Source organism: Protopterus annectens, chromosome 5.part0, assembly GCF_019279795.1.
Source record: "Protopterus annectens isolate FY-2018-M chromosome 5.part0, PAN1.0, whole genome shotgun sequence".
Taxonomy (NCBI): domain Eukaryota; kingdom Metazoa; phylum Chordata; order Ceratodontiformes; family Protopteridae; genus Protopterus; species Protopterus annectens.
The window spans coordinates 1,480,886,138-1,480,910,209 of record NC_056735.1 but is presented as its reverse complement, the minus strand read 5'-3'; positions in this window follow the sequence as shown (position 1 = coordinate 1,480,910,209).

Genomic DNA, 24,072 nt, shown 5'->3' with positions numbered 1-24,072 from the left:
TCCAGACAAGTGACAAGTGGAGTACCTCAAGGCTCAGTCCTGGGACCGCTCTTGTTTGTCATCTACTTCTCTGAACTACAGGCCAACATTAAGGGGCTCTGGCTAACAAAGTTTGCAGATGACTGCAAACTGGGAGCCATTATTGAATCCCCAAATTATGTGGATACTCTACAAAAGGGCCTTACAGAAACAAATGCTTGGTGCCAGAGGCATGAGCTCAAGCTCAATGCCAAGAAATGTAGTTATCCTCTTTGGGAAAAAAAACATGTACCCATGAATTACCACATAGGTGGCAGTACACTAAACACCGAAAGTGTGATAAGAGACTTGGGGACACAGATGGACAGTGGTCTCACCTTCGATAACCACTTCGCCACAACAGTTAGGAAATCTTTCTATGTGGCACACCTCATCACAAAGGGCTTTTCATCCAGAAAAAAAGGAGGTCATTGTCCCACTGTACTCATCTCTCATTAGACCCATTATAGAATACAATGCCCCATTTGGTATGTACCTCCCAAGACATCTGCAACAACTGGAAAGGATGCAGAAATACCTCACTAAAAGAATCACAGGCCTAAAGCAGATGCCCTATGCTGACCGTCTAAAAACACTCCACTTATACTCTGTCGCATATCGTCTACTCAAAGGCTATCTCTGTTTAACATACAAGGCCATGTCAAACAAAGAGCTGTTGGACATGCTACACTTAAAGAAATCCCAATCCCTCAGAGACACACGTTCCAGGGATCTAAACCTTGTCATCACAATGAACAAAACATGCTGGAGGGATAGGTTCCTGGCCCAGAGACTCCCCAGACTCTGGAATAGACTGCACATACATGTCAAGCAGAGCGCCTATTTGGCCCTCTTCAAAAGTAATCTGGATGATTGGATGGGAGATGGGAAATTCCCCCCCGGGGATCATGTCAGTCACCCTGCTAGACAGGGGAAGTAAATACTGTGGGAAGGAATAGCCAGGGAATTGTTATGGCTAGACTCATGTAGGACCTAGGGCAGATAGCCTAGTACCAGCCTATGAACCTATACACACACACATATATATATATATATATATATATATATATATATATATATATATATATATATATATACATATACATATATATATATATATATATATGTATGTGTGTGTGTGTGTGTGTGTGTAATACACACACACACACACATATATATATAAACCAAAGTAAAAAATTGCACAAAATCCAGTCAAGCTAGAGTTTTCACCGTGTGATACCTTAATCCTCCTGAGATGGAGCCCCATGGGATATATACAAATGTCCCCATAAGGACATCAAGTATTTCAGCTATGCAGCTTCTGAATGCTAATTGCTTTTTTATTTTTTAAACCTTTTCGAGTTCATTCAAAGCAGTAAAGCCAAATCCCACTAACTGTGGACATGCATGTTTCAGCCCTTTTAGTGACCTCATCAGCACATTATAAATGGATTGTTTGACTATACTTTAGAAACATAAGGCACTTAAATCCAGCTGAGGCCCACAGATATTAAGTTGCTTGCAAAATATCCCAGCAAACATCCAAATTAACGGGTTCACCCTTTTTAATGGCCTCATCAGCACAGCGTAAGTGGACTGACTGACATTTTTAGTGATCTCAACTCCAGAGCATATGTGGATTGTTTGGCTATACCTTATAAACAAAGCATACCTAGTGGCTATTCAACTCTAAAAATGACTTTACTAAAACCACATCTACCTGCATTTATAGCCATCACCATATACATCACATTAACTTTATTGACTATAATGACCACTCACCACCCTTCCTTACAGTCCAACCCAATTAAACATCTCTACAATGCTGCACAGTCTATGACAATATTTTCTTTAACATGATCCAGAAAAGGACATCAGTGTTGTAGAACATTCTGAGACAGTTTCACGTCTTTTCAGGGTATAAAATGAATGAAGAGAAAACAAAGGCTATAGCCGTAAATTACGTACCTGCACACAAATTGATTCAGCAATACTCATATTTATGGGGAAACTATAAGATAAAGTATTTAGGAGTATGGGTTAATAAGGATTCATTTATGGGAAGACACTAAAAAGATAAAATGAAATCTGAGAAACTGGAAACTCTTATTTATGGATATGGATAGTAAGATGTAAACATTGTGAACTGCGGTGGTGGTGCTGTGGTAGCGTTGTCGCCTCACAGTTAGACGTTGCCCATTCGATTCTCAGTTAGAGCGTCTTCTGTGTGGCGACATGCATGAATGGCTGTTCCTTCGCTGAAGGTTGTGCATTAGGCCCGGCAAGCCAGCACATCAAAATCTACTGCCAATCATTAGCGGACCGGAGTTCCGCTGTGGCGACCCCTAACCGGGAAAAGCCGAAAGAAACAAACAAATAGTAAGATGTAAACACTGAAAATGTTTTTAGTCCCTTTAGTCTTGTATACAGGTCAGGAATACGTTTATCAACCCAAGAAAAGTTGTGGACAATAACTAATAAAGAAGTGAAGGAATTTATCTAGGTGAGAAAGAGACCAAGAGTTAAGTGGAATAAGATGATCCTTCCAATAGAACAAGGTTTGCCTGATTTGAAGGGATATTTTAGAGCTACACAGTTAATGCTAATATACAAAACACAAGCCAAAGGTTATAATTAAAACTAGAAAGGGATGATGACGAAGCAAGAAGGATGTTCATAAAATAGCTAGAGAGTGGGATTTTTGATGCAGATCCTTAAAAAGAATAACAACTATATGGACTAATATATTCTTAAAGTAGCAGAGTATTCTAAGAAGTAAGCCAATACAAGAATGGAGAAAGAAGATTTTGCCAATAAGGATGTCTGCAAGTAGGGGTACAGAAAATAGGCAAGAGAGGGCTGGAATTTACTGGAGAAACCTAGCAAAGGAATCAAGATACTGTGAGCAAATAACTCAAGCAGGAAAGGGTATAGGGTGGGATGAGGTCAAGAAGATATTTGGAGACTCTTTGGCTAGAGACTACCTTCCCTATCAGGACTTGATCTCAGAGTACAGGCAGAGAGAAAGGGATAAAGGAATTTTAAGTGAAAGACCTGCTGTGGTAAAGTTTTAGTTGAATCTAGAACAGATGCAGTTATTAAAAGGATAATTAGTAGGGCATATAAAATATTGCACGATAACTGTAAGAATCAGTTTGAGTTGGTTAGAAAAGATTGGGAAGAGAGACTGGAAAAGCAGTTTACAAGAAAACAATGGGAAGTCATATTTATGGCTCCCAAGTATGCAACCAAGTCCAGAGGGTTTAGGATCTTTGCCTGGAAGTGTTTGCATAGGTATTTTATACACCAAGCAGGCTTCATTTTTTTTCCCTCAAGTAGATAGCAAATGTTGGAGGTGTGATGGAGAAGAAAGAGTCAACTGGGAGCATATGTTTTGGGAGTGTAATGAGTTGGCAGATTTAAAAAATTCACTTTCGAGTACTCTGTCAGAAATATTGGATGAGCAAACGACTGTAAGAAAGGAAATGATTCTTTTGAGCTGGGACATGTGACCTGAATTGCCAAGACATAGTAAGGTCCTATTAAGTTGAATTCTTTTGGCTGCCAAAAAAGTAATTACTATAAATGGAAATGAAAGTCTACACCAGCTGTATATGAGGTACTGAATATTATAAAAGAAGTGGAGGAGGAATCTTTAGAAAAGGGAAGAAGCAAATTACCTGGAAGTAAATGGAAACCATGGGACCAATACATGTATAATAATGTTCAGGAGGAAGAGGACTGAGGTTTAAGGGAAGGCAGGAATTCAACAATTTTTTGTAATGTTGCACTGACGATAGTAGCAAAGAAAATACATGTGGTGTATACCGACCGTATTTAAATGGAAAGATGTTAAAATGTTTTCTTTTCTGTTAATGTATGTTTGCCACTGTCTTATATGATGATTTAATAAAGATGTTTAAAAATATTTTAACATAACAATATCCCCACAATTAAATAATAACAATGATATCTCTTTCTAACCCATAGAATATCAAGATCTGAAAAAAATCGTTGGAGAAAAGAACATAAAATTCCAAAGGAATTATACAGTACTCTACTACAAAACACATGCTACTATTTCTAAATCTGCTATTTACAGGAGACAGTTCCAAATCCAGTACCAGCTCCTTGGATAGGCTATTACACTCCTGACAAATCATGCATTACAGAGACCTTGGTCCTAGCTAATAATAAAATAACTGATGAGTAAACATTACCACCAGGATACAGTATGTTCAAGTGACTGTCCAACAGAGCTGCAATAACAGCTGTCCTGTAGACTGACCAGCTTCAAATTACAAAACAGATATTTTCATCTCTTAATTTGGCAATTTAGAATTATTAATTGTCAAATTCAAGCTCAATACACATAAAAATCTCCACATAGTTATAATATACATCCCAACTATAACACTGAATAATATTAATGCTCTGGAAGATACTTTATCATGGATTATATCTAGCATAAAAATGACATATTATGATATTAACATATTACTGCCAAATAACAACAAATGCTGCCAAATCAAAACAAAATCAATTAGCAGTCAACTTACAGGGTTTTGCAAAACTAATCTCCTACCAACTAGAAAGTACAGTTGTGTACACCTACCATAAATGTAGATGTTCGAGTGTCTTCACTGTTGCAGTCATAACTGTAGGGTGCTCCTGCCGGCAGGCAGCCCGAGGTCGGCCAGAATCCCAAAGTCTGGGTCCGGCGTCGGCTGCATAAGCTAGTATCCTGACGTCAGGATGCCTTGGTACATAGCCCTCAGCCGACGCCATCTTCTCCAGCCTTTCTTGCCCTAGATGTCAGAAGTCCCCAACAAATCAAAAATGAATCCAACAAGGAAACACAAATACACCACAAATATGAGAGAAAGAGGGATAGGAGGGAGGAAACCCGACTGCAACAGTGAAGACACTCGAACATCTACATTTATGGTAGGTGTACACAACTGTACTATGTTCTTCGTGTTTCACTGTTGCAGTCATAACTGTAGGGTGGAATCCCAAAGCAGTGTAGAGAGGGAGGAGGCTTTAGATAGAAGAAGGGAGGCAAGAATACCCTGCAAGACAGCAGAGGCAAAGCCTGCCCTAGACTTAGAAAACAAGGGAGATTGTAGTGCTTGGAAAAAGTATGCACAGAACTCCAAGTGGCAGCTTCCAAGATATCCTTGGTAGGGACTCCTCTGAGGAAAGCAGTAGAAGTAGCAGCTGCTCTAGTAGAATGACTTCTAATGGTCCCTGGAAACTGTTTCCCATGATGAGTGTAACAAAATCTGATTCCATAAGCAATCCATTTGGAAATAGTTTGTTTAGAAATAGGTTTTCCAAGAGAACTGGAAGCAAAGGAAACAAACAATTGGTTAGACTTTCTGAAATCTTTAGTCTTGTCCAAGTAAAATCGTAACTGTCTGTGCACATCCAATGAATGCAAAATCCTTTCCCCTTTATTTTGAGGATTTGGAAAGAAAGTAGGAAGGTGAATTGTCTGATTCAAAGCCACTTTCGAAATCACCTTAGGTATGAAAGTAGGATTGGTCCTCAAGGATACTCTGTCCTGATGGAAAATAAGGTATGGTTCCACAGCCATGAAAGCTTGCAACTCTGAGACCCTTCTGGCAGAGGTCAATGCTAACAAAAGAACAGTCTTCCAGGATAGAAATTTAATATCTGAAGATGCAGCAGGCTCAAAAGGAGGCAAAGTAAGTTTTTCTAAAACATAATTAAGATCCCAGGCAGGGACAGGAGGGGTCCTTGGAGGCCGCCCATTTTTAGCCCCTCTCAAGAACTGCTTCACCAAAGGATGTGAAAAAACAGGAGGATCAGAACTGAAATGCGCAGAGATAGCAGAAGCATGAATCTTAATGGAAGAAAAGGAAAGTCCTTTAGATAAAAGTTCCGAAAGGTAAAGCAAAATAGAGGAGAGATCTGGAACCTGAGGATCAGAGCCTCGGTCCTGCATCCAAATAGAAAACCTCTTCCATTTAGAGGCATAAGATTTCCTAGTGCTAGGCCATCTAGCTTCCAAAAGAACATCCAAAACTTGTTTGGGAAGACTAGAGGAAATCAAATTCCTTTGAAGAGCCAAGCTGCCAAGCAAAGGGTCTTGAGATTGGAATGTAGTAACTGACCCTGATGCTGGGACAGAAGCGAAGGGTTCAGTGGAAGAATCCAAGGAGGCCCCGAGAACAGGAGCTTTAAGGTTGGATACCAAAACTGTTGAGGCCAATTTGGAGCAATCAAGATGAGAAACTTGGACTTGTCCTGCTTTATCTTCAGTAATACCCGAGGCAGTAGAGGAAGAGGAGGGAAGGCATATGCTGACAGGCTTCTCCAGCTGAAGGACAGGGCATCCACTCTCCATGCTGTTTTGTGGAAGGACCTGGTGCAAAAGCGAGGCAGCTGATGATTGAGATGGGATGCAAGCAGATCTATCTGGGGACATCCCCAAACTGCAGTAATCCTGTTGAACAAGTTGGTGTCTAGCATCCATTAGTGAGGATCTGAAATGTTTCTGCTCAGGCTGTCTGCTAAGAGATTTTGTTTCCCTGGAATGAATTGAGCCTGGAGATGCAGATTCAAATTTAGAGCTGTGTCCCATAAACCCATAGCTAGTCTGCAAAGGGGGTATGAATGAGAACCCCCCTGCTTGTTGATGTACCACATGACCGTGGTGTTGTCTGTGCGAATTAGCAGAGGCCCTGGTTGTAAAAGGTTTTTGAAGGCTAAAATGTCATTTTGAACTGCCAACATTTCCTTCAGATTGATGTGCCAGTGAAGATGGTCCTTTGTCCAGGTTCCCTGCTGGCAATTGTCTAGAAAGTGTGCTCCCCAAGCATAATCCGAGGCATCCGTGGTTAGGATTTGAGTAGGCTGAGGGAGACGAAAAGGTTTTCCTTCATTTAACGTGCATGCCCTGGACCACCAGAGGAACTCCGTCTGGAGGCAGGGGATCAGAGGAATCAGAATATCCAGATCGTGGTAGTGCTGTGACCATACACTTTTCAGATACCATTGAAGCTTTCTCATGTGAAGCCTTGCGTTTGGAATCAACAGAATGCAGGAAGCCATGTAGCCCAGAGCCTGCAGGAATTTCCTTGCAGTGAGCTGAGATAGAGTTGCCAAGGTGTTGAAAGTAGAAGCCAGCTGAGTTTGTTTTTCTGGAGTGAGGTAGGCCCTTTGTAAGGTTGTATTTAAGAGGGCTCCCAAGAATACCATTTGTTGACAAGGGATCAAATGTGACTTTTTTATGTTCACTGAGAATCCCAGTAGTAGGAGAAGACGTTGAACAAAGTCCAGATGTTGAAGCAGAAGATCTTTGCTGTCTGCCTGAATAAGGCAGTCGTCCAAATAGGGGTAAATCTGGATCCCCTGAAGTCTGCAGTAAGCCACTACTGGTGCCAGGCACTTGGTGAAGACTCTGGGAGCAGTAGATAAACCAAAGGGCAGAACAGAGAATTGAAAGTGCCTCGAACCTGCCTTGAACCTGAGGAATTTCCTGCATTCTTGTCTGATAGGGATATGCAAATAGGCTTCCTTTAAGTCCAATGTCACCATCCAGGCGTCCTGAGAGAGCATTGGAATTAGCTGTTGCAGAGTAAGCATCTTGAACTTTGGAATTTCCAAAAAGGTGTTTAACACAGAAAGGTCCAGAATAGGTCTCCATGAGTTTTGTTTTCTGGGAACCAGAAACAGCCTTGAATAAAACCCTTTTCCCATTTCCAAGAGTGGAACAGGCTCTATAGCTCTCATGGCCAGAAGAGCATCCACTTGAGTTAAGGCCTCTGACCATTGAAGTTTTGGCAGATCTGGCCAACCGTGAGTCTTTGGCAAAGTGTGAAAGTGGAACTTGTAACCTTTTAAAATCACGTCCAATACCCATCTGTCCTGGGTAATATGAGTCCAATTTCTGTAAAAGAGACAGTTTTCCTCCGAGAGGGGCGTCCAGGTAAAGGGGTCCTGAAGCCCAACCGAGAGAGTCATTGAGTTTGCTTTCTTTGAGATTGGGATCTGTCTTCTCCCCTCCTAGGTGAAGAAGCAGTCCATTGTCTAGATCTGTAAGAGGTCTGGCCTTGACCACGACCTCTGGAGCGTCTATATCTTCCCCTTTGAGGCCTGTCAGACGTGGGAAAGGACCAATTTTAGAGGGCCAATTCCTGGAAAATCTAGGAGGCTGAACCTGCAAGAAATCTTTTACAGTCTGCATGGACTTTGCCTTTTCTTCCATCTTTTTAATAACTTCCTCAGCCTTAGAACCAAAAGAACATCCTGTTGAACAGGGGCATCTAATAACTTAGCCTTAACCTGTTCAGGTAAACTTTGTTCACGAAGCCAGGCATGTCTCCTAATCACAGTACCAGAGGCAGCAGCCCTGCAGGAAGCATCCAAAGCATCAAAACCACAATGTAAGCTATGCTTGTTAACCTGTTCAGTAGCATGCAAAACATCCTGAAGTTCCTTATCCTCTGCACAAGCAGGAAGGGAAGCAAGCTTTTGCTTTAAAACAGACAAAAGAAATTGCTGATATTTAAACATATGAAACTGGCAATTTAAAGCCCTTACAGACAGGGTAGCAGAAGTATATACCTTTTTTCCCCACCTGTCTAGAGCACTAGAATCCTTCTCAGAGGGAATAGGATTTTTAGAAGTAGCAACCTTAGCAGCCTTAGAGCCCTGAGAAATAGTTTCAGGATCTGCAGAAGGGTTTTTAAATAAAAATAAATGAGAGTCAGGAACCCTATAAAATCTATCAGGCTTAGAAGGAGCAGGAGGCATGGAATCAGGATTCAAATTAGCCTCAGAAAAAGCATCATCTACAATGTCCAAGACAGGAGGAATAGCTAAAGGCCTATGCTGAGGAAGAAGAAGAAATTCTCTAAGCCTCTTTTTGGAAGCAGAATATTCCTGTCCTTCCCAATGAAAATGTTCCCTCATCTCATGCAAGGTTTCCCCAAAAGAAAAATCCTCAGGCGGAGAGGCCGAGGGCAAAGAATCCTCAGCATCCGAATCCTCATAAGGGGGAAAGGAATAGTCCTGATCAGAGGAAGAAACAGAAGATACAGAAGCCTGGTCAGAGGAATCCAGAGTAACATCCTGTCGAGGCCTTTTTTCAGGAGGGGGGTGAGAACCCCTAATCATTGTAAGCAAATCTTCAGCCATCCTCAATAATTGTTTTTGTGTCTTGGGAGTGGATTCAGAAGCAGCTTGAGCTGGAACTTTAGACTTAGTAGGAGTCTTTGTCTTTGCCTTTGAAATAGTGATGTGAGTAGGCCTGAAAACCCCTTCAGAAGCCGGTACCTGCACAGCGGTTCCGGACCCATCTTTAAGGAGCGACGTCCGAAGGTCCTGCAGCAGTTAAAATAGTGGGCCTCGATGGCTCCCCATGGGAGTCCGTATCGGCCATCGGTTCAGAAGTGGCGGACGACAGGGGCTGCAAAAGCGCCTCACTGACGACAGCCGAACCGGATGCTGGCTCCAGCTGCAACGAGTCCTGTTTGGACCTCGGAGGCCTGTCTTTGTCTTTGCGCTTCTTTTGAACTCCGGTAGTGTCCGACGACATTCTATAATTGAAGCGTCTGCCAAAATAATTTAAAGCCCAATCGTACCTGCGCTTGATAGTACGAGAGTTGAACCTGGCACAGAACCGACAACAAGAAACGTCGTGGTCAGGGCCTAAGCAAGGTAGACAGCAAGTGGAAATCTTTATGAGGTATTTGTTTCCCACACGCTATACAATTATTAACTTTTTCTGACATCGGAGGAACAAGAAAAAGATTCCCCAACGGGATACTTAGCTTTGAGAAGAGAAGTAACAACTTCGGACCGACAACAACCAAATACGCTGTTCGAAAATCGCCAACCAACATTTTGCGAGCTGCTTTCCACCGCACGGCAAGAAAGACTGGAGAAGATGGCGTTGGCTGAGGGCTATGTACCAAGGCGTCCTGGCGTCAGGATACTAGCTTATGCAGCCGACGCCGGACCCAGACTTTGGGATTCTGGCCGACCTCGGGCTGCCTGCCGGCAGGAGCACCCTACAGTTATGACTGCAACAGTGAAACACGAAGAACATCAGATAAACTTCTGGCAAATAAAGTAAAATAGACTGGATACTAACACCATCTCTAAACCGTAGTGTACAACCTGACATATTATCAGATTGACTAAGTGATCATCATCCCTTGTACTTGCTTTAGAATAAAAAATAAATAAATAAACAAAAAAACAAACACATAAATAAATAAACCAAGTATCTTCCTTTGAATTGCACAATTAAAAAAAAATCCAGGAATCTATATTTAAATATCTTCTAAATGAATGAAACTGGATTCCCTTTAAAAGACTTCCACTGGACAAAGCCAACAACTATTTTAATGATGCATTAATAGACATATTAAATACTGTAGCCCCTCTATGAAAAAAGAAACTAATACATAGACCTGCAATCTGACTAATGCAGAGAAGAAAGAAATAATGCAAAATAGAGATAAAACTTGGAAGACCTGGAAAAGATCTAACACTGATAAATAAGCAAAACTATCAAAGTCTTAGAACTTGCACTAAGATAATGGTTTTAGAATGACAAAAAATGGTTCTTTATTGGTCTACGAACTATCATCAAATAAAATCCTAAATTATCCGGAACACTATCAATAACTTATTAAAGCCAGGTAAACAAATATTAATCCTTAACTTTATAACACATCTTTAATACAGCCTGTAAACTCAACTTCTATTTTATTCAGGCTGCCACACTACAAATCAAATATACTTCTAAAACAAAAAACAACCCTATACATAACATTTAAGAAACCTTTACATTTCTCCATGTGTCCATAGCTTAAATTAAAAAGTCATTAACAAAACTAAAACTGACATTACTAGCACCTGATAATTTACCTCGAGAATGCCTTCTAGAGTAGCAGATGTAATTGCCTTTCCCATAATGATATTTATAAACAGAGCTATCAAAGAACCGCATGCCCCTAAATTCGGAAAGCAGTCATACATTGCTCCATTACACAAGGGTGGCACTTTAGATGTCTTTTCCAACCACTACCAAATAGCTATCCCATCTCTCATCTGTAAAATCGTGGAAAAAGGAATTCATAAAACAAATTTAGGTTACCTCAGAAAAATAATATCCAAGATCAATGTTGAGGCATAAAATAATACAAAAATAAGTATTAAAATGTCATAAAAAACATTTTTGCAGTACAAATAAAATGACATTATGGAACACATAAAAACAAAGTAGGAAAGAAAAATTTATAGAGAGAGAGTATGAGAGAGCTTTACCCTTACGGCCATGGTCAGTGCTGAATAAGATGCACAACCAAGCAGTTGACTTATCCAGTTAACAAGCAACTGCATTAACTTTAACCCATACTCTACTATATTAACCATTAAATTAAAGAGACCAGAAAACATTGTCTGACATACTGCAACAGAATTCCCATTGTGTATCAGAGAAGCCTTGGTGTCAGCACAGTCTTTTATCTCTATCATTTGTTCACATATAATTATACAAATGTGCAAACCTCTAAAACGCTCCTCTTTAAGAACAGTCACATCTGCCTAAGTTGCTGATGGCTGAAATAAATATAAAAATCATCCTGTGAAATTTATCCAAAAAAGGAGTAGGGCATCTTAAGTAAACAACTGAAAATGCATGCAATATAAAAATCAAAACAACAACATAAGAGATACTATTCCTTAAACAACATCTTCCACTAACCACTTTATGTGCCACTGTATATTACATTCAATATTAATAACAATGTCATGAAAAGAGCATAATAGCAACAAAGGAAGTGCAACCTTCATTTCTAGTGCACTGTATCATAAGCATAACTATGCTGTCACAAAAAGAGTAGAGGAATATTTTATCTGATGCAAACCAAAAATATAGCAAACCAGCATCAATCAAAAACAAATCAGAGAATACAACTACATTTTACAACAATGTTGTTGAAAATGATGAATATCAGACTAAATCTTCACAATTCTAATTCTTATTTTATAATACATATATAAATACATTGAGCATTCCATGTCCTTACATTAGATTAAGTCATATCGATAGCAAGACTTTTGGAATTTGGACCTGTGTGTGTGTGTGTGTGTGTGTGTGTGTGTGTGTGTGTGTGTGTGTCTGCGTTTTGACTGGAGGGAGGCAGAGGAGAATGAAAAAATGATTCCACTTGGCTGAAAGAGAAAAAAAAGTAACAGAAACAGTTTGACTTGTAAATATAATGAAAGAAACAATAGTTTCAGAGTCATATACAAAGTGTGCATGTGGTGGTGGACAAGCATACATTTAAAGATAGAAAATGGTTGGACTGGATTGGAGTGGTGTTTTGGGAGAGACATGCATCATAGAAAGCTGATCAAATTGTGTGGTTTTGATGCTCTTCCTACACCTACATGGGTTTAAGGCATTCTGATTTCCTCTCACCCACCACATCCTATGGCTTAGTGGCTGTTCTAAATCTCTGCATATAGTCTTTACTGTTACTCTTGTGGCCTGGGATATGGCTGGAAATGATCTGCAACCACTGGTCCACTTATCCAGCTTAGCAAATAATTAAATAAATATAAATTAGGTTTCAGAATAAGTTAAAAGTGGTGTGGTATGTTGGCAATGTTGTTTAGAAAGACAAGACTGAGCTTATTATTATTATTCTTGAATATTCTAAGGAAGTTCAACAGTTGTATGTGATTCTGAGGAAATATATTGACAGTGACAGTAATAAGGTACGAAAACTGACTGGGCAAGGGACTCCCAACAGTACATGGCAGGTGCAGGAGGTACTTGGAAACTCAAAGGAAAAAAAGAGTAATATAAGATAAGAATATATAACATAGTTTAGAAAATGTTAATGATTTTTGCCTCCCCTGTCTCCCCACAACTACCGAGTCCATCTCCACGGACTCATTTTATTTTCCAGCATTTCCTAGTATCCAAGTATATTGGGCATGGGAGGCAAGAGGTGAGGACTGTGATGATTCAAAAGATTTTGGCAGCTTTTGTTTTTAAATGAAGTTACTTCAAACTAGCATGGTCTGTTTGGTGTTGCCAAAGTACTTCCCAAGGAAGATGATGAGTCAGAATACTTAACTTGGCAAGATAGGTTGATAGCCTATTTCTGCTTTAACTAATTTTTGATAAAACATAAGCTAATACTTAGATATTGTTTTTGTTTTATTTTTAATACATGATAATAGCATATTCCTGATCCCTAATTTGAAATCATCTTAAATCAGGGATGCCAGCAGGTGGAAAGGAGTTAGGGTGGGTGGTAGGTGGAGGTCAGTTGTGGCAGCCCACTCTAAAATTGTCCAAATTAGACTCTACTATTGTTAATGCCACCCCGATGGGAAACACCAAGGAACAGCCTTAAAAGGTGCTCAAACCATCCCAAATGACTTGTCTCAGCACAGAGAAGAGTGGCTACACAAAGAGATCCTACTCGACTAACAGGTACTTCATTTTGTCCTGAAGAATGAACTCGGAGTCTCCATAAGCAACTTCTTTATTGTCATAAGTACCAATGATCTAACCATCTTTGTGGCTACCTACAGCCCATGACCATAAGTACAGATGTGGACACAAACAGGCTGGTAAACTTAGACATTTGTTCTGTGACTACGCTCTTGCTTTACCCCCACTCTAATATGACACATGCAGCATTGCCATGATGGCATCAGTCCACGCATTAATGATTTCAGGAATGTAATCCTTTATTCCTTCTGTTATCTTATTGTGTAACTGCTAAGACATCTTGTTAGACTCGTACTCCATTTTCCTGCTCACCTTCTTATACTGACATTTATATTCCATAACCAGATTTTTTTCAAAACTAATCACCCTTTAATTAATAAGTCTAAAATTTCTTCCAACAACTCAAGTAAATGTTCTTTTCCTCCCTGAATTCAAATTGAAAAGGCTTCCCCAACCCCATTCTCTGTTTAGGTATCCTAAATTCTGCTTTAAGAGCCTTATAGCTTGTAAAAACTCTCTCTAAAATCATAACTTTCTTATAACCCAAGTCCCTCATACAAAAGGCACAAGTTAATTTCCGTTTGTATCTTTCTTATAAATACTGCCATATTCAATACCTATGTGTATTAACCTCAAATAAAATTGCTGATTTCCTTACTAGATTAATATATTTTCAAATCTAGCATTTCAACTAATTTATATTACAAAAAATGTTCCATACTCAAAATCAATTCAAAATTAACTTGCAAATAAGGTTTAATCTGATCAAACTCCTGTCTATCTTTGTATGCAAGCAGACAATGTGTCTTCTCTCTAAACATGCTACTCTTAACAATTATAACCACATATTTCTTTATTTTTTTATATCTGAATCTTTTAAAAACATGCCTAGGTAAGTTTTCTCATATGTAGACTAAATACATTGTTCCTCCCAAACAATTCTTGGTCCTCTCCCAATCCTGCTCCTTCTTAATGACTGTATCGTGTACACATAAAATGCCTTACTTCCATGTTCTCATCCACTTGAATACTGCCCAGTACTGTATAGAAATCATGACATTGTTTACTGGCCATCGGCTATCTTCCATTTTAAGGTAGTTTCATATCTCCTCCATTTACTTTATTTCTTTGTTAAGCAGACACATCAATGGAATGATTTGTTTTTTTTCTTTTCCTTATAATTTCTTTATACTCTCCCTCCATTTCTTCTTCTTGACTTTCTACCAGCACCTGAAATTAATTCTAAGATAGCACCATATTAAAGATATTTTGTTTTTATTTACAGTTTGTTGACTGGAGTAATATACTGATCTATGAAAAATATATTTCAAACACAGTCTGGCTGCAAAAAATAGTTAGATAAGCCTTCTGGACTCAGTCCCTTTTCTGGATCAACTTGGGAATGATGTCTTGTCAAGTGATTTGCTCAAAGTCACACAGTAGCCAAAAGAATGCTGTGAGAATTAAACCCAGGACTGCTGCCAGGTTTAGGACTAGCAACTCATAGTCTTATGCTTCTGCAGCAAACTACCAGCAAAAAAGCACAAACCGCAAAATAAGACTACAAATAGTAAATGGAGTTATATTAATAACCAATAAAACAAAACTACTATTACTATTCAACCCCACTAAATACAGGCCTCTGTCCACCCCTTTCAATACACTATCAAAAAACAATACCACTATCACACCAGTCAGTCACACCAAACTACGTGGCATAGAAATAGGCTGTAACCTGACATTTGATATCCATATTGCTCACACCATTAAAAAGTTCACAATAAACTAGGGGCCCTATACAGGAACAAATCCTTTCTGACAAAAACAGCCAAAGAAACCATCGCTAGGACACAACTAATCTCTTCTCTCACATAAGCCTCTCTTTTTCTAACTAATCTAAGAAAATCAGACAGCATTAAATTAGAAACATGCTACAACAAAATTGCCAGATTTACCACCAATTTACCCTATAAATCTCGTCATTGTATAGCCCTAAAACAATTACAATGGCTTCAATTCCTCCATCTCCTACTGTACAACCAGTTAACCCAAACCCACAAAATACTACACAACCCAGATAAAACCCCAGCCCTAAATAGCATACTCAAACCATACACTAGTAATAGAGTTCTACGCTTCAACAACAAACAGCTACTAGAAGTCCAAAAAGCTTCTAACTCTGCAGGAGAATCCCTATACTCCTCCTATATAGCAAAAGCATGGAATTCTCTACCCACTAGCCTTACAAGTAAAACCTCCATAACTGAGTTTAAAAACTCACTTAAAACCCACCTCACTAGTAAATGGCTATGCCCATGCTCCACAACAAGAGAACAAGTGACATAAATGGCCCAAAGACATATAATAATCCAGTAGTCCCTTTAGTAATGTTAACCAACAAAAAAGTATATACTACTGTTAATTGTACTTCTACACTGCTGATTTTACTTTTCAAGCCTTTTAAGAAGCACTGTATAGCTTCTTTCTTGTCTTATATATACAATTTCATAAGTGCACGTTTTATCTTATTCAACAACTGTATACATGTCTTAACGTATTTCATGTTAATATCTGTTATAATGTTACTCTAAGGCTATTTCAACCATTGTATACATGTCTTAATGTATTCTATGCTATTGTCTGTTCTTATGTTGTTCTAAGACTGTATATAAATGTGGAGCTTTTCTCCCTGGGCCTCTGCTGAAGAAGGACTGCTAGTCCAATCGGACTTTCCCCAGTTATCAAATGTAAAATAAAAACAAATAAGTAAATAAATATTAAATACAAACAGATTTTATCAATTCCTAAGATTCAGAAAAAAAGTAGCATGATCACAGTTTCACAATGCAACCCAACGAGCACTAAGTATGCATAAGTAACTTACTGCAGACCTGCAAGAGGTAGTGCTGCCCAAGTAGGCTATTAATTCATGCAGTTAGCAGACATCATGCAGCTATATGGGCTACACTATGACATGTCATGCAGCCTGGACCTAGTAGTAGACAGGTAGCATGCTCACGACAATTCATGTGTGCCCAAGTCTGTATTGAAGCACTACTTCCAACATGGGTACAGCTAAAAGTTAATGCAATGGCTACTCAGCAAAATGTCAACTACTTTTATTTTATAAACGGGAAGGAAAGTGATAACAGGACAGTCACAAATATGTAAAAAGCAATCATAGGAACTCATAAGAAAAGGACAAAGGAAGGAAAGAATGATATGAAACTGGGAAAGAAGGGTATTTTGGGGTGCACAGGTACCCTTTTTTATTGGTCTCTGAAGAAGAGTAGAGGGGAAAAGAAGTTTCGGGAAACTGTAGGTAGGAAGGAGGGTATAGGGATGGAGTAGGGGCAGATACACAAACATATAACATCTACAATGACCTATAGAAGCGGTACTGATACAAAGGGGGCCATAAAGAAGGTACGCAGACAAAGGAAAGACAAATGGTAATGAGGAGGAAGGGATAAACTTGGGAGGGTAGTGGCGCACAAGGAAAGGGAAAACTTTGATGGGTGATAGGGCAGGGTGAGGATGGCCTGCTAAACTGCACAGCAAACAACCAAACCATTGATTGGAGGCCTGCTGTTCAGGGTCGTGCACCACATCCATCTCCCAGTTGACACTGGAGAAAAAAATGAGCATAAAAACAAAGGGAAAGTAATAAAATTAAGAAGATGACAATAATAAAGGACATGGGGGGGCAATGATCAGTAAGTTGTGCTATATCTTTGTATTGCAGGCTCTGGACGAATAAAAAATGCTATCAGCAGGGCAATAGTGAAATACAAGCAACAGACAAGCCTAGGCCACACCTATGAGAGTACAGTGGGAATAACTGGATGAGATATGTTGGAAGGTTTCCTGCCATTGCTGTATATGACAGTGGCACACTGTATGACTGATAATCAGTATTTGTACAATGGACAGTGAAGATAGACATAATTAACAACAATGTGCAAACGAACTGCACAGCCCTTTGGGGTAACAGTGTATAACCAGGTATTATACACAGTGTTTGTCTGTCCGTGATAAAGGGTAGAAGGGGAAAATAAGTCTAGGGAAGTTGCAAGTAGGAAGGAGGGGCAGACACACAAACATATGTCTGGTACAGTGACACCACGCCACATATAACATGCCAAAGAATACCAACAGGAATATACAAGGGACATCATTCCTGTGATCAGAGGAGCAGCTAGACCATTTGGAGCCCAGGGAAATATCCTCATATGGTGTTCCCTGGGTAGAGGTAGGGGCCCAAGGGCACGCCTTGACAACAACTTTTCACAAAAACGTAAGAAACCAGGAGGCTCAAGAGCAACTCCAAACAGGAAGTTGTATTGAAAGTTTAAAGCATTTTCAGAGTAAATCATTTAGCCGGCATGTGCTGCATAACCAAACACAACATTGCTTTAGTAATTTAAAGAAATCACTCAGTTAGCTTTCCCTTAACATATTAAAATTAAACCATGACTGAGTAACATCATATTTTTGCTCCATGAAGTTTTAAAACACTATTGGACACAATCATTAGTTCTACTCTATAGTTTACCATTTCAAAGTTGCTATTCAAGCTAAAATGCAAGACGTTGCTCAAGTGCAAATGAAGCTGAGAGGTGAAGCTTTCATGTAGACTTAACGCGGCAAAATAAACAAGCATCAATACATTGTTAACATTCCATCCATTTTTTCAAAGAAGTCATGATCAAGCCTCGCAGTAACAGTCCTTTCTAGGACCTAGACGAAAGCAACCTATTCAGTGCAGCCTGCAACCTGCTAACTAGTTGTCTGCCCTTTTAGCACTTATAAGTATGACACTACTTTAGCACCAAAACTAAATGGCAAGAAAAAAATGACTTTGCTTTGTCAACATTAAATTCAGGTTTGAGAGTTCACATTTTCAGCCAGTAAAAATACTCAAGGTATTAACACACATACAGAACAATCTGTGAAGCTTGTATCTGGACTGGAAATTTAGATGCAATTTCTCTGCTGTACATTATTAATAAGCAATTGAGCAATGAAGCATCTGCAGGTTATGTATGCATGGAATTCCATGAAAGTCTTTCCTTCCATGAGAAGAAAATTTGTGCTATTCGTAGTCTCAATTCACTGTCATACCTCCCCCACCAATGTTCCACCAGGATATGAGCAAGTACTGTTTAACAAGTCATCAGAGGAAAAACTCTACAGTACAAATTGCATCCAGGAAGGAACCAATGCAAATGGAAAAATAATTAATGTACACTAGAGCAAAGTACATGGGCCATTCTCAGAAAATCCTTAAGGAAATAGCATTCATTTATTCAACTAAAAATAGTAATAATAATAATAATAATAATAATAATAATGTTGTTGTCTTTCGGCTTTTTCCAGTTAGGGGTCGCCACAGCGGAACTCCGGTCCGCTAATGACTGGCAGTAGATTTTCACGAAAGCCAAAGTGCCAGCTCGATGTTCAACCTTCAACGAAGGCACGCCCATTTACGCATGTCTTTCGAACGCCCACCCAACCGTGGGGAGAACATGCAGACTCCACAGAGAAAGCACTCCCCGCACTCCAACCGAGAATCGAATGGGAGAACCTCTTGCTGTGAGGCAACAACGCTACTGCTGCACCACCGCGGAAGTATTAATAATAATAATAATAATAATAATAATAGATAAAAGCAGCCTTGATGAATTAAGAACTCATATCTCCCCACTCCTATAAAACAGCATAGCATTGTTTGAAAGTTCAGCAACTAACAGATAAAAACAGCCTTTATGAATTAAGAACTTGTCTCTGCCCACCCCACATAAAAGTGTAGCATTCAATTGAAAATCCATCAACTAACACATAAAAATAACTTTGATGAATTAAGAACTCATCTCTTTATACCCCCATATACACCTTAATAAATTAAGAACTCATCTCCCCTCCCCATAAAACAAAGTAGCATTCATTGAAAGTCCATGAACCAATGGATAAAAACAGCCTTCATGAATTAAGAACTCATATCTCATTCTTCCTCTAAACTCCCTGCCATAAAAATCATAGCATTCATTGAAAGTCCAGTCAGTGGAAATAATCAAAATAACAGATAAAAACAGCCTTGATGAATTAAGAACTCGTATCTATCTCCCTTCTCATAAAACAGCCAACAAAGTCCCTACATGCCCTATACAGCCAATGGCAGTAACCAGTATTGGCACCAATGGCAGGAGGATACCCCACAATTTTGCTTCTGTGCCATTCCTTACAAATAGTTATCACTTCCCATTGGAATTGGAGACAAATCCAGAAATAATAATCAGACAGGGACACTTAAAATGTCACTACTGTTAACATGAGTCATCGACTTTATAAGAAAATGTGAAATAATACACATTTTTTTTCTGAAGTAAAGAATAAATCTGTATTCCTAATTTCTTTCTATTATTCAGGAACTATTCTAAGGCTAACCTCCTGCTATTAAGGGAGAACCTGGCAAAATTTCAAGCCCCTATAAACCCTGAGAACACTTCTGCCTACTCACAGAAACCCTGTACAAGCATGTTAATAGCTGTATAGAGGTAGCTGTACCCACCAGGAAGAAGTACAGAACTAACTCAAACAACAAGCCACCCTGGTGGAATCACAAAATTAATCGGATGTATAACAGGAGGAAAAAAATCATGGCAAAAATTAGGAGGTGCAGCACCCAGCAGGATAAAAGCACTTACATTAAACTAAACAAACAACTCAGAGGAAAAATAAAGTCTGCCAAAGCCAAATTTGAGATGGGTTTGGCCTCCCAGGCCAAGGACAACCACAAAGCATTCTTTAGCTATTTCTGCAACCTCAAAGGCAATACACAGTTGTGTGCAGAGCTCATTGTAATTGGAGCCACCTGTACTGAGCCAGAAGATATAGCAAACCTCCTAGCTGACGAATTCAGCTCCAGCTTTACTCCCCTCTCCCCCTCAACCTTCCCTCAGGAAATATCATCAAATATAACTCCCCTTACTATCACTAGGGAACAGGTCCTTAATGCTCTCTCTAAGACCAAGAACACTGCATCAATGAGCCCAGACAATATCCCAGGATGCCTTCTAAATAGCATGAAACATGACCTATCAGGGCATCTGGAATTACTATTTAACTGCGGCCTCCAAATAAGCGTTATGCCTCATGAATGGAGAAAGGCAAGAGTCATCCCTCTGCACAAAGGTGGGACATTGACAGACCCTGGAAACTACAGACCCATAAGTCTCACCAGTCTTATACGTAAAGCCATGGAAAGAATTATCATGGAGATGATCAACAGAGGTATAGTAAACCTCCAGACACTGGACCCAACCCAGTTTGGTTTCATAAAGGGTAGATCATGCCTACTCAACCTGGTGGACTTCTCTGAGAAGTTCACCAAAGCAACGGATGAGGGCAAAATCGTTCACACTGCCTACCTTGACCTGGCCAAGGCATTTGACACAATACCCCACTCGGGCATGGTTGACAAACTCAGGAGGTTAGGTACAAACCCATATGTCACCCAGTGGATAGCCAACGGGCTCACAGACAGGACCTAGGAAGTTAGAACTGGGGAGTCCACCTCTACAAAGAGGCCAGTCACAAGTGGAGTCCCTCAGGGATCAGTCCTTGGACTGTTCCTTTTTGGCATTTACTTCTCAGACATCAAGGCCAATGTCAGTGGTCTCTGGCTGACTACATTTGCAGATGATTGCAAATTAGGAGCAGTCATTGAATCTCACACGGACATAAATGTTCTCCAGGAGGGGATAATACAGACAAACAACTGGTGTCAGAGTCATGGACTAAAACTAAATGCCAAGAAATGCATAACAGTATCCTTTGAGAAGTCATATTGACAACACACCCCTTAGAGTTGACCCAGTAGTCAGGAACTTAGGGATACACATAGATAGTAATCTAGCCTTTGATCATCATGTGTCTACAGTGGTGAGGAAATCATTCTATGTTGCGCAACTTATAAACAAAAGTATAGCATCTAAGTCCAAGGAGGTCATTGTTCCACTGTATTCGGCATTCTTCAGACCTATAGGTTCATAGGTTCATACTAGGCTATCTGCCCTAGGGCATTTATAAGCCTAGCCAGAGTGTGTTTGGCTTTCGCCACCCATTTTAAAATAATTTTGCTATGCCCTTTTTCGAGGTTAGTATACTGTGCCTCTGTCTAACAGTGACACAGAAGTGATACCCGGGGTAAACCTACGATCTCCCATCCACTCATCAAGATTCCTCTTGAAGAGAGTCAATGAGGGACTCTGCCTAACCTGGACTGGGATTTTATTCCAGAGTGAAGGGGGCCTCTGGGTTATGAATCTGTCCCTCCAGCATGTCCTATTTATTTCAGTGCTGAGGTTCAAGTCTCTCGAGCGTGTAGCTCGATGGGATTTGGATTTTCTGAGGTGCAGCATGTCCATTAATTCCGGGTTGGACATGGCTTTATACGTCAGGCACAGATCGCCTCTGAGCAGGCGGTATGCCACTGAGTAGAGCTGGAGTTTCTTTAACAGGGTGGCATATGGCATCTGTTTGAGCCCTTTGATCCTCTTGGTGAGGTACTTTTGGGGTCTTTCCAGTTGCTGCAGGTGTCTGGTAAGGTACATCCCAAAAGGGGCATTGTACTCAATTATGGGCCTGATGAGGGATGAGTAAAGAGGCACGATGACCTCCCCTGATCTAGAGGCGAATCCCTTCATGATTAGGTGGGCTATATAAAATGTTTTTCTAACCACTTTGGCCACGTGGTTGTCAAATGAGAGATTGCTATCAACTTGGGTCCCCAGGTCCCTAATTACTTCTTCTGTACTTAATGGATTACCACCTATGTGGCAATTTGTGGGCACTTTGTTTTTGCCAAAGGGGATGACTATACACTTTTTGGCGTTTAGCTTGAGGCCATGGCTCTGGCACCAGTTGTCTGTTTCTATGAGGCCCTTTTGGAGGATGCTTGTGTCGGCTGGAGTGTCGATTATGGCACCCAGTTTGCAGTCATCTGCAAACTTGGTCAGCCACAGTCCTTCCATGTTGGCCTGTACCTCTGAGAAATATTAACTGAACAAGAGAGGTCCCAGGACTGAGCCTTGTGGGACGCCACTTGTAACTGGTTTGGAGTCTGACATGGCTCCAGCAATTCTAACCATGTGGGTTCTGTCCTTGAGACAGTTTGCAACCCATCTAGTGACATAGGGGTTTATATTTAAGCTGGTGAGCTTATCTATAATGCCCGAGTGGGGTATTGTATCAAAGGCTTTTGCAAGGTCCAGGTAGGCTGTGTGGACCACCTTCCCCTCGTCAATGGCCTTAGTGACTGTTTCAAAGAAATCAACCAGGTTTAAGAGGCAGGATCTGCCCTTAACAAAAGCCAAACTGGGTAGGATCCAGTTTCTGTAGGTCCCCAATATCTTTATTTATGAGGTCCATGATGATCCTTTCCATAGCTTTGCAGACAAAGCTAGTCAGGCTTATGGGGTGATAGTTTCCAGGATCCGTTGAGGCACCACCTTTGTGGAGAGGGACCACTGTTGCTGTATGCCACTCTTTGGGTACATATCCTGTAGTAAGGCTGAGATTGAACAGTAGTTTTATGTTTGGGTTTAGTTCTTCTTGGAGTTCATGTAGGACACAGCCCGGGACACCGTCTGGTCCCATTGATGCTGTGTTTTTTGCTTTGGAGAGGGCAGCTCTTACCTGAGCATCTGAGATGTCAGGGGGGGCAGCACTCTGCTGGGATAGATATTTGCCCTTTTGGTGGGGAGGGGGGGAGAAGTTTGCGCTGAACCTGTCAGCTAGGATGTTGGCAATGTCTGTGGATTCAGTGCATTTTTTTTCATTTTGGACTAATTCTGAGCATATCTGGGAATTCCCACCCAGGTTCCTAACATAACTAAAGAAAGCCTTGTGATTATCCTTAGTGTCCTGTGCAATTTTTCTCTCGAAGCTGGCCTTAGACGATTTTATGAGTGTCTGTAGTTTTTTGCTAATACTGATCAGAGATGCCTCCCCTTTTTGGGATTTTGCTCTATCATGTAGTAGCTTCCTCCTTCTATTGTATAGTTTGTTTATGGCTGGGGTCCACCAGACAGGACGTCTGCCTTTGGAGGATTGGGACTTGGTTTTATTTGGGATTGCATGATCCATGCATTCCTGAAGGTGTTCATAGAAATCATTTATAAAGGATTCTGCGGTCTGGGCCGTATTTTCCACAGGCCCGGGGGCTTTGAAGGATTCCACCTCGGTTTTGAGGAGTGTGAAACTTGCATTAGAGAAGTTTTTCACTGTGGTTTTCAGGGCAGGGGGTGGAGTCAGGATGTGAATATCCAGTGAGATTAGTTTATGGTCTGATCTTACCAATGAGGGATACACTTCTGGTCTGGAGCGTAGAGTCCCTATGTTGGTGATGATCAGGTCCAGTATGTTTTCCCCTCTTGTGTTAGTGGTAACAAGTTGTTCCATAGCATTTGAGTTTATAAATTCTAGGAACCTTTGGGCTAGGGTGTTGGAGCTAGAGTAATGCTCCCAGTCTATGTTTG